The sequence below is a fragment of the Hyaena hyaena genome, unplaced genomic scaffold, assembly GCF_003009895.1.
Source record: "Hyaena hyaena isolate Hyena2069 unplaced genomic scaffold, ASM300989v1 scaffold_1031, whole genome shotgun sequence".
Lineage (NCBI taxonomy): Eukaryota > Metazoa > Chordata > Mammalia > Carnivora > Hyaenidae > Hyaena > Hyaena hyaena.
This window is the reverse complement of record NW_024081663.1, coordinates 368135-376411: the sequence shown is the minus strand read 5'-3', so window position 1 is coordinate 376411 and position 8277 is coordinate 368135. Positions and strand designations below refer to the sequence as shown.

Genomic DNA, 8277 nt, shown 5'->3' with positions numbered 1-8277 from the left:
TTTGTTGGAAACGTAAATAGTTGCAGCCTTTCTGCAAAGCAGTCTATACAATAGTTGTTAAATAAATGTAAAGAAATACCTTCAACCTAGCAATCCTATTTCCAGGAATCTAGCTGCCAAAATTAAGTGCATGGGTAGATTAAAGACTTTTAAGTCAATTGTAGCAATGTTCATAGTGGCAAAAAGCAAAAGAGAGAGAGAGAAAGAAACATCCATTGAAAGAGAACTACTTGAAAGGTGATGGAAATTAAGGAGGGCACTTTTCATGATAAGCACAGGGTGATATAAGGAACTGTTGAATTACTATATTGTACACTAGAAACTTTTGTAGCACTGTATATTTTCTAACTGGAATTAAAATACAGATTTTGAAAAAGAATGCTAAGCAACCAAAAAAAGTGAACTACTTGGATAATTTTTTGGAAATGTAATGGTAATTAAAAAGAATGAGTTCCATAGCAGCTTTCTATATAATAGCCCCAAACTGGAAACAGCCCAGGTGTTGGTCAACAAGAGAATGAGCAAATTAAAAGTGGTATATTCATAAAATGGAGCACTATTCAGGAAAACTCTAGAGGAGGGAGTGGACAAACTACTGTAACAGTCTGGATAAATTTCAAAAACATCATGCTGTGTGAAAGAAACATAACACAAGAGTACATGTAAAATTCCGTGTGTGTGTGTGTGTGTGTGTGTGTACGTGTGTCCGCACGCGCACACACACACGTTCTATAGAGTAGGCAAAACTAATCTATGGTGGGAAAAATAAGGACACAGTTTGTCTCTGGGAACTGACTGGGAAGGGATTTGGATTACACAGGTGTATCCCTTTGTCAAAACTCATCAAATGATATACTCAAGGTAGTGGGTTCGATTATGTATGAACTATGCCTCAAAAAATCTTAAACACTGGCTAATGATATGGATACAAAATATCTTACTTGGGTAAAATACTTACTTAGAAGTACCTTAAAAAATAAAATAAGATGGAATGATGGACAGTTAGAGATAACGGTTAGATGGAAAATCAAGGTTAACTACTGGAAGATTAACGGTAGAATCCAGGTAGTAGCACGAGGTTGTTGTCTTTAAAATTTTTACCACTCTTTTTTGTGTTAAGGTGTTCCATCATCCAATGTGGGGTTTGGGTGGAATGAGTTAGATCTATACCAAATGTCTGAAGGGATTGCTACAGGGAGACTAGTAAGCTGTAGTACAAGTATACATAATAAGGTTCTATTTTAGTAAAATAAACAATGACAAAAATACATTTCTGTGTGAGTATCTACCCAAATATTGATATGCTGTATATAGTTATAGGAACATGAAGACAATGATATAAAGATGCTCAGTCCCTCAGGGACAGGGGTGAAGAATTAGAGGTTAGTTCAAGGTAAGAATAAAATAGAAAGAGGGAGAATATTTCTGTATGCAAAGAGAGGCAAAGATGGTCACCAACACAATGCTGTTAGATCAAGGTGGTAGAACTCCAGGTGATTTTAATTAATTTCCTTAAAATTTTCTATAGGGTTTAAAAAGTCTTTTCTACACTGATCATTTATTTTGTGTGCAATTTAAAAGCTATTTTTATTTCAGAAAATCATATAACCAAACAAAACAAGAGAGTAAGAGAGACGCATAACAGAATTTTTGTATTCTGATTCTTTTTTTAAAAAACAAAATACACATTTTATTTAGGTTGAAACAAACTATACAAAATTGATTTTCTTCACCAAAAATAACAGTAATATTTTCTGTATTGTTCCTAGATAAACCACAAAACACTTATTTTTGTAGGTTTTCCAGGTTTTGTTTATAAGTCAAGACCAGCCAGTAGATACAGTCATAGGAAAAGACAGAGGAAATCAGACAAATCAGTTGTTAGTATATGGCCTCTGATCCTGTCTTGACTATGAAACAGAGGTGTTCAACAAATACCTGCTGAAAATCTTATGAAGATGTAGGCTCAACAAAGGAATGTAAACAGCAACAACCCAACATGGACCAACAATGGCAGGCTTACCCATTCAAACTGTAATTGTAACTTGTTCCTTTAAGTTCATTTGATAGACAAAATCTATGCTGAAATCCTTACTTGGCAAGCTCACATGTTTTCCATTCTCTCTCTCTCTAGCTGTCTGGTAACTCCCTTAACTGTCCATTACAGATTTTTAACATATTTACCACTCCAGGTCATTCATGAACTTCACTATAACATTTTATAAAATGTATTCCTTTCCCCCACGCTTCTATTTCTTCTAAGAACTGATAACTCAATACCCGACAATTGGATCCAGTGATAATAAATGTTATTTCTAAAATGACTTAACTACAACAATTCCAAAGTTCCACTAGCAGAGATCCCACCGAAATGTAATGTGGCACTTTCAATGTTATCTCCTGGAAGAACAGTTATGTCTCCAAAGCATAAGAGTTCAAACAGGGACCATTTAAATAGGCAGATTATTAATGGCTACAGTACTCAATGAAGAGGTCCACAGGTTAAGATAGTCACTGATTAAGTGGCCTACATACACCTGACAGCTTTTCCTTAAAATGTTTTCAAATTTCTTAACAGATTTTTCCAAATATCAAACATAATAAAAAGCCTACTTTAAAAGTCTCCTAGATATTTTCAATGGTTTTTGAGGAACCATTTTCTGTAGGAAACTCTGACTTAGTTGTATAGAGTTTGATATAGGCGTCCACCATTAAATCCAGATCATGTTTTATATCAAAATTTATCTTAAGCAAAGCCAAATTACTTGACCTTTGGTCTGTCAAAGTGTTCCTCAGGTATGCTTTGAGACACTTACGCCCATTTTCATAATGTTCATTCTCGACCTTCATCACAGGAAGAATACACAGGACTTTCAGCAGTGCATAAACATTAGGAAAAAACTTGATGTCTGGTAGATGCAGGGCTTCATAAATGGTGGACAGAAGCTCTATATCTTTCCCTCTGTGTTTCCACTTGGTTCTCCAAGAATGCAGCTCAGCCGAGAGCGTGTTAGGATTGGGTAAGTCGCTCCTGTATATGTCAGCATGGTGCTGTAGACAGCTTGGGGATATTTCTCTAAAAGCCTAGAAACAACAACTTTCATTTTGGAAGAAAACCCACTGCACACAAGGTAAGCCTGTAGCCTGGCTATGACAATTCTCCATGTTCAATCCCCACTTCTCAGTTATCGTGGTGTGAAGTTTCACAGCCAAAATTTCTGCATTGGCTTCATGAGGCAAGAAGCCCACAAATTCCTCTCTCAGGTTGTGAAACTCATCAACAATCCTCATCAACACAGGCAAGTGCTCTTCCCCTGCTATATCCACGACATCGTCAGTGATGATGGAAAAGAAGTGGGAGTCTCTCACTTCCCTGAGGGTTTCCTCCCGGATGCAGCTCTCACAGATCTCCAGCATCTGTTTCTGCTGTGCTTTCGAGCAGAACAAGGTGTTGACTGCTGTTGTCTCAAAGTGCTTTCTCAGAACCTCCTCGCCAGAATTTATGCGGCACTCCAACAGTGCGTGAAAGTTATCAGGTGTGAAGAGACCCTTTGGGAGCCCATTAGTTTCATGGCCATCCAGAAGGATGTTTTGCTTTCCCATAAGAATCAAAATCTCAAATAAATATTTTAAGTATTCTTTATTTTCTTTCTCTTCAAGGGTTAAAGGTAAAATGTCTTCATCCTGTTCTTCACCCCTTCTTTTGCACTGGGGTTCTGAGCATTGCTGTTGTTTATTTCCTTATGTTTTTGTTCCTGTTCAGAAATCTCATCAATTTTTTTCTGTTTCAGTGTCCTGATGTCATCTTTATTCAATTATTTTATTCGTTTTCTGTGTCTACTAAGTGGGTTGTTCAAATGACTGGTAAGATCAAATATTGTTGGTATTGCATTATCTCGAAGAATTGTCCTGTAAGGACTCTCCCAATGACTTCACAAGTATCTGCTTCAATTATTTTTGAGAAATAAAATAACCCAATCATTCTTTAGCTTTCTGATGCCTCAACAAAATGTATTCTTCTACAGATCATAGAGGTCTCAAAGTGTTTGACACATAATCGATAATGTTTATTTAGTTGATCAGGTGTTTTATTTTTATTTTTTTACATATAGTTTATTGTCAATTTGGTTTCCATATAACACCCAGTGCTCAACCTCAGAAGTGCCCTCCTCCATGCCCATCTCCCCCATCCCGCCCCAAGCCCATGAGCCCTCCGTTTGTTCTCAGCATTCAAGAGTGTCTCATGGTTTGCCATCTCCCTCTCTCCAACTATTTTTTCCCTTCTCCCCCATGGTCTTCTGTTAAGTTCAATCTATACGTGCAAATGTGTGGTATCTGTCCTTCTCTACCTGACTTATTTCACTCAGCATAACACCCTCCATTTCCATCCATGTTGCTACACATGGCCAGATTTCATTCTTTCTCATTGCCATGTAGTGTTCCATCGTATAGATAAACCACATCTTGATCCATTCATCCGTTGATGGAAACTTAGGCTCTTTCCATGTTTTGGCTATTGTCGAGATTGCTGCTATGAACATGTGCTCCTATGCATCAGCACTCCTGTATCCCTTGGATAACTTCCTAGCAGTGCTATTGCTGGGTCATAGGGGAGTTCTATGGTTAATTTTTTGAGGAACCTCCACACTGTTTTCCAGAGGGGCTGCACCAGTTTACATTCCCGCCAACGGTGTAGGAGGGTGCCCGTTTCTCCACATCCTCGCCAGCATCTAGAGTTCTCTGATTTGCTCATTTTAGCCACTCTGGCTGGTGTGAGGTGGTATCTCAGTGTCGTTTTGACTTGTATTTCCCTGACGAGGAGGGATGCTGAGCATCGTTTCATGTGTCTGTTGGCCATCTGGATGTCTCTTTGGAGAAGTGTCTGTTCATATCTTCTGCCCATTTCTTCACTGGGTTGTTTGTTTTTCAGGCGTGTAGTTTGGTGAGTTCCTTATAGAGTTTGGATATTAACCCTTTATCTGATATGTCCCTTGCAACTGTCTTTTCCCATTCTGTTGGTTGTCTATTAGTTTTATGGATTGTCTCCTTTGCCATGCAGGTTTTAATCTTGATGAGGTCCCAATAGTTTATTTTTACTCTTGATTCTTTTGCTTTGGGGGTGTGTCAAGTAAGAGGTTGCTGCAGTGGAGGCCAAGGAGGTTGTTTCCTGCTTTCTCCTTCTAGGGTTTTGATGGGTTCCTGTCTCACATTCAGGTCTTTTATCCATTTTGAGTTTATTTTTGTGTATGGTGTGAGAAAATGATCTAGTTTCATTCTTCTGCATGTTGTTCTCCCAGAACCATCTATTAAAGAGTCTGTCTTTTCATTGGATACTCTTTCTGGCTTTGTCAAAGATTAGTTGGCTGTATATTTTTGGGTCCAATTCTGAGTTCTCAATTCTATTCCATTGGTCTATGTGTCTGTTTTTGTGCCAATACCATACTGTCTTGATGATGACAGCTTTGTAGTAGAGGCTAAAGTCTGGGATGGTGATACCTCTCGTTTTGGTTTTCTTTTTTAGTATTACTTTGGCTATTCGGGGTCTTTTGTGGTTCCATACAAATTTTTGGATAGTTTGTTCTAGTTTTGGGAAGTATGCTGGTGCAATTTAGATTGGAATTGCATTGAATGTGTAGAGTGCTTTAGGTAGTAATGACATCTTAACTATATTTATTCTTCCTATCCATGATGATGGGATGTTTACCCATTTCTTTGTGTCTTCTTCAATTTCTTTCATAAGTTTTCTGTACTTTTTATCATACAGATCTCTTGTATCCTTGGTTAGGTTTATTCCTAGGTACTTTATGGTTTTTTTGTTCAATTGTGAATGGGATCAGTTTCTTTATTTCTCTTTCTGTTGCTTCATTGTTGGTGTATAAAAATGCAACCGATTTCTGTACATTGATTTTGTACCCTGCAACTTTGGTGAATTCATGGATCTGTTCTAGTAGGCCTCTGGTGGAGTCTGTCGACTTTTCTATGTAGACTATCATGTCGTCTGCAAAAGGTGAAAGTTTGACTTCTTCTTTGCCATTCCGAGGCCTTTTATTTCCTTTTGTTGTCTGATGGCTGATGCTAGGACTTCCAGCACTATGTTAAACAATAGTGGTGAGAGTGGACATCCCTGTCGTGTTCCTGCTCTCAGGGGGAAAGCTCTCAGTTTTTCCCCATTGAGAATGATGTTAGCTGAGGGCTTCTCATAGATGGCTTTGATGATGTTTAAGTTCCTTCTATCCCGACTTTCTTGAGGGTCTTTATTAAGAAGGGATGCTGTATTTTGTCAAATGCTTTTTTTGCATCTATCGAGAGGATCATATGGTGTTTATCTTTTCTTTTGTTAATGTGACGTTTTGCGAATATTGAACCAGCCCTGTAACCCAGGAATGAATCCCACTTGCTCATAGTGGATAATTCTTTTTATAAGCTGTTGAATTCGATTTGCAAGTATCTTGTTGAGGATTTTCGCATCCGTATTCATCAAGGATATTGGCCTGTAGTTCTCTTTTTTGGCTGGATCTCTGTCTTGCTTGGTGCTGCTGGTTTCGTAGAATGAGTCCAGAAGTTTTCCTTCCATTTCTATTCTTGGATATAGCTTGAGAAAAATGGGTATTAAATCAGTTTTAAATGTCTGATAGAATTCCCCAGGGAGGCCGTCTGGTTCTGGGCTCTTATTTGTTGGGAGATTTTTGATAACTGATTCAATATCTTCACTAGTTATGGGTCTGTTCATATTTTCTATCTCTTCCCGTGTGAGTTTTGGTACAGTGTGTGTTTAGTAATTTGTCCATTTCTTCTAAGTTGTCCAGTTTGTGGCATATCATTTTTTATAATATTCCCTGATAATTGTTTGTATTTCTGAGGCGTTGGTTGTAATAAGTCCATTTTCATTCATGATTTTGTCTGTTTGGGTGGTCTCTCTTTTCTTTTTGAGAAGCCAGGCTAGAGGTTTGTCAATTTGCTTATTTTTCAAAAAGTCAAGTCTTGGTTTCATTGATGTGTTCAACTGGTTTGTTTTTTGTTTTTTTTTTATTCTATATTGTTTATTTCTGCCCCGATTTTTATTATTTCTCTTCTCCTACTGGGCTTGAGTTGCTCTTGTTGCTCTCCTTGTTCCTTTAGGTGCCCTGTTAGATTTTGTGTTTGTGCTTTTTCTAGTTTCTTGAAATAGGCCTGGAGTGCAATGTACTTTCCTGTTAGGACTGCCTTTGCAACAACCCATAGAGATTGGATTGTTGTATTTTCATTTTCATTTGTTTCCATATGTTTTGAAATTTCTTCTCCAATTGCCTTATTGGCCCATTTGTTCTTTAACTTGCATGTTTTTGGAGGTATTTTAGACTTCTTCCTGTTTTGATTTCAAGTTTCATAGCATTGTGATCTGAAAGTGCCCATTCTATCAAGATCTCAATTCTTTTATATTTATTGAGAGCTGCTTTATGTCCCAGTATGTGATCTATTTTGGAGAATGTGCCATGCCCACGAGAAGAAATTGAATTCCATGGCCTCAGGATGTAGAGTTCTAAATATATCTGTCAAATCTATCTGTTCCAATGTGTCATTCAAGTCCATTGTGTCTTTATTGATTTTCTGTTTAGTTGATCTATCCATTGCTGTACGTGGAGGATTAAAGTCCCCTGCTATTAGCACATTCTTATCCATAAGACTGTTTCTTTTTGTGATTAATTGTTTTATGTATTTGGGTGCTCCCGTATTCGGTGCGTAGGCATTTATAACTGTTAGCTCTTCTTGATGGATAGACCCTGTAATTATTATATAATGCCCTTCTTCATCCCTTGTTACTGCCTTTACTTTAAAATCTATTTTGTCTGATGTAAGTATAGATACTCCAGCTTTCTTTTGACTTCCAGTAGCATGATATATATTTCCCCATCCCCTTACTTTCTTTTTTTTTTTGCACATTTTTAAGGTTTTTTTTTTTTTTTTTTACAAATAGTTTATTGTCAAATTAGTTTCTACATAACACTCAGTGCTCATCCCCAAAGTGCCCTCCTCCATGCTCATCCCCCCCTCCCCCCCACATCCATCAGTCCTCAGTTTTTGTCAGCATTCAAGAGTCTCTCATGGTTTGCCTCTCTCCCTTTCCCCCACCATTTCCGCCCTTCTTCTCCCCCTTGTTCCTCCGTCAAGTTCCTCCTAATCCTCATATACGTGCAAACATATGATATTTGTCCTTCTCTGCCTGACTTATTTCGCTCAGCATAACACCCTCAAGGTCCATCCATGTTGCTACACATGGCCAGATTTCATTGTTTCTCA

The 8277-nt window shown here is 37.8% G+C and overlaps 1 pseudogene; it reads right to left on the bottom strand.

The window, feature by feature from the left end:
* Positions 1-2948: 2948 nt before the first annotated feature.
* On the bottom strand, positions 2949-4087 carry LOC120223702 (annotated as a pseudogene).
* Positions 4088-8277: the final 4190 nt, after the last annotated feature.